This window comes from Protomyctophum parallelum (genome assembly GCF_964188405.1).
Source record: "Protomyctophum parallelum genome assembly, chromosome: 1".
NCBI lineage: Eukaryota > Metazoa > Chordata > Actinopteri > Myctophiformes > Myctophidae > Protomyctophum > Protomyctophum parallelum.
Window position 1 is genome coordinate 66,173,301 of NC_139697.1, and position 4,061 is coordinate 66,177,361.

Genomic DNA, 4,061 nt, shown 5'->3' on the forward strand with positions numbered 1-4,061 from the left:
ATAATAATTTATTTGCGAACACTTGAACGATGGGTACAGAGAAAATAAACCAGATACAAGAAAATGCACAGAGGACCTGGCTTTGGTCACAAAGTCAACGTATACACCCATAAATGTATTAAAATCAATTAACAATTAAAACATGTCAAAGATGATTGGATAATTTTTTTATATATATCATTCTATTATTATGCAGATACTGTAGGTCTGAAGTAAATGTGTGAGCATGTAAGTATGCTCTCAAAAGGAAAACAAATCCTCAGTACTGTATGTTTAAAAATAGTACATTATTATTTGGATTTTAATCAATGTGGTATATTTGTGTATTCATACCATCATAACATGTGCAAATCATTACATGTCAGGAACCGGATGTGATATTGATTGGGATCATGCTAAAACCATAAGAATGAAAAAAGGAGGAAGTCACAGTAAATCTTGAATGTGGAGTTATGGAGATCATCAGTGTTTTAGACCACTTGCTGAGCCATTTGCATTGGGTTTGTTTCCAATTCCTGTAAATAAAAATAGTTTAGAGATACATTATGTGGCAGCAGGGGGCTTTTGTCATGCTCTGGCGTAGCAGTAACCACCTGTAATAAGGCTGATTGTCACACACACACTTTCACCTGCCATTAGTCTTTAACCACAGAAATGCAAGTGTAAGGACAATATTGAACACAAATGTAAACCAATTGCCAAATGTAAACCAATATGAAGGTGGAAATACGTGTTTACTTGAGAGGCCAACTGTAGGCTAACGGTAATATAGTCAATTCCTTATGTGGATGGAGAAATCCATGTACTGTAGCAGTTTCATAAACATCCTCCATCTTTCAAGGGAGGATGGAAGTTATTGATGACATTATTAGGTGTACGGTAATCTACAATTTCTTACTGTATATATACAATGGATACAAGTCACATCTTATTTTCACATGGGTAGGTTTACAATGGCTTTGTTTAAACAAAGGACTGCTGAGTCATCCATCCACTCCTCTACATAGACTCTGTTATAATGTACCATATTGCATGGAAAGACGTTTCACAGAAATGTGATGGTACTTGAAGTGCTGTTGTGTTTCCTGCAGTCTTCTCATGGCACCGAGCAGCACCCCTCCCTTCACCACATGGCCTGGAGTAGGACTCAGGAGTCGTGTTGGACAGGTCAGTCTTAGAGCCAAAGGGCCTAGAATACAACATCTTACATTACAGTAAAGCCATGACATGACTTTATTATATAAAGTAGGACAATTCCGTGAACGTTTTCCTAAATGCGAGATGTGTCACCTCTGTGACAAAGTCCACTGTTTCAGCAATAGCAGAAGGCTCATGCAGAGCAGTTTCTGGTCTCCTTGTCATTCTGTAGGCTCATAAGCCTGCAGCTATTGTACTACCCAACTCTGATATGTATGTGAACATGTCAGTCATGATCCTGCAATCCCAGCATTTAGAAGTCTATTAAAAGTTTTTTTGTGATCACGTTTTTTATTTTATTTTTTGTTAAAAGAAAGAAAAAGGGGGTTTCCCCCACCCCACCCTCCCACCCCACAGGTTGAACAGCGAAACAGATACAGGGTTACAATACATCAAAAATAATAATAATAAGGCAAGTCTATTCAAAGTTAATAAATTATTGTGTCCGGTCTGGGAAAAGAGTTGCTATTATTGTTAAAGCTAATGCATTAAGATGCTATAGTGTTATCTACGGTAGTTCAGTTCAGTTTATTTATTTCCAGCTCTTTTGGACAACAAGGTACATATAGCCTACACCCTACACATTGTGCATTAGTGCAATTTGGGCAAGACAAGGACATAATCCCCAAAAAGAAGAAAAGGAAAGACCAAGGCACAAGTTGTCAAGTCCATTTGACATGATAAAGGGGACAGGGAGAAGTAATGCTTATCGAGCCCTACCCCTGGCTCATTTGGCAAAGAATATAAATAATAAATAAATTATTCTTATTATAGTGTTATCTAAAAGGAGTTCCTATGTGGTGTCAATGAGATGGTAGCCTCGGAAACCCAGACGTTTTTATGGCAACACAATAGTAGAATATTAAAAGAAAAATGATTGAGTCATTTTGAAAGCGATGTTAAACTGCACTACGTCACTCCTATTCTACCATGGATTTGAACCCTGGTCTACTGTGCAAGTGGAAAGTGATGAATCTTTACCACTGAGCTAATAGTCTGCATGCATGTTTGTGTTAGGACAAGAATCTACACTATAGCTGAATAGCGGAGGGACTAGTGCCCCTCAGAAATTAGGGTTAATTCATACTTTTAGGGGCAATAATTTCATTTTTACATTTATTTTCCCACTGAAATAAACTATGAACAATGGATGCAATAATGAGATTGACCACATGGTGTCGGTACAGTACACTTCCTATAGTGTATCTGTCAGCTGCATCATATTTAGCTACTTGCCTTTATAACATACATTCATCACTATGTTAGTCCAGGCCAGTAGGCCTATCTATCAGAGATAAATCACAGGAGACTGACTCATTCATTTAAATGAATAATGTATCTACCATGAATAAACACGTTCTAGCTCCATGACAAATAGAGGAAATGAATTGTGTCCCTTATGACATGAATAGCCTACAGTAGGCCTATTTATTTCCACAACCAACCTTTTTTTTAAGTCTAAGAATAAGGCAGAACTCGCAATTCCAACGAGCTCTGGGGTCTGGGCATATTATATTGGTGATGGTGTTATTTGTTATTATCCAAATGTTTTTGCTGGTGAGTGATGACCTAACATCATTCTGTATAATTGTGTGTTTAAGATCTAGAAATTGCCTTCAGAATGGTTTGATTTCACATCATGGCACTGATGGCAGGGTGATGTAAGGTATGTAGGCCTGATATGAACGCGAGTAACCCCGGTTGTTTTACCGAAAATAACCCGGCCACTGCAGCATCAGCACCAGCCAGTTGCGCAGGTGCGGTCTTTAAAGAGACAGCGTTTGTGAATTGACGTAAAACACCCTGGTGTTTACGTTGCCATTCAATAGTCCCCTCCATAGTCAACACTGATTGACAGCACGATTTCAGGAGCCAATTGTATCACTTTAAACGTTTTAAAAGATGTATATATATATATATATATATATATATATATAGGCCTATTACATCAATTCCATTATTCACAGCAGACAATTGTTGATTTTTAGGAAACTTAACCTAGCCCCGTGGGTGTTAAATAACTGGCCTAATAAATAACTTAAATTGCTTGAATGCTTAATTGCTTTAAATAGCAGACCTAAATATAACGGAAGTAGTAAACCCAAATTAATTTATTAAAGTAGGCCTACCACCGAACTGTCCGATTAACTTTGCACTCGTTTAGGACAATATGTTAGGCTACTAACCCAAAACGTGAAGTCAACAGCTAGGGCTATATAGAGGTCAGGATTGCGATAGGCTAGTAGCGTCTAGTGTCTAGCAGATAGCCTGCATGCGGACATTCTCTTCAGAACCGCTGCCTGCCAGCAACGCCCTGTATCCCAACCCGGCGTGCGTGGCGTGCCACTGATGCACTGACTGACCGGTAAGATAACGGTGAATGCTATTGAGCTGCTTGCTGCTGCTGCTGCTGCTGCTGCTGCTATACTGCTACCTATACTGCAGCAGGGTTTTACAGCTGATGATGACACGACTGGAGACGGCGATCAACACTACAACAAGATGTGGGTTAGCAGCTTGATACGCATTCGGGACTGACGACTTTAACCAACGACGGGATAGATTAAATCAGCATGACGGGCGTCCAGTTCCCCTGATGATTCTCAAAGGCACGGTCGTAGTTTACGCGGACATGATTTTAATTTCGAGAGTTGCTGTGTTGGATACGGGATGGTGTACGCACCCATGACACAGACTGGGAGGATAACAACATTTGTCCCATTTTTGCCTCACAGCAGCCGATACGAATTTCCATAGAGTGTGGCGTACAAAGTAGCCTAAAACTAAAACCATCGCACGGGACTGTCTGGGGCATATCATCCTCTACCGTTGATGGATTGTGCTATTTGATGTAGAGGGATCAA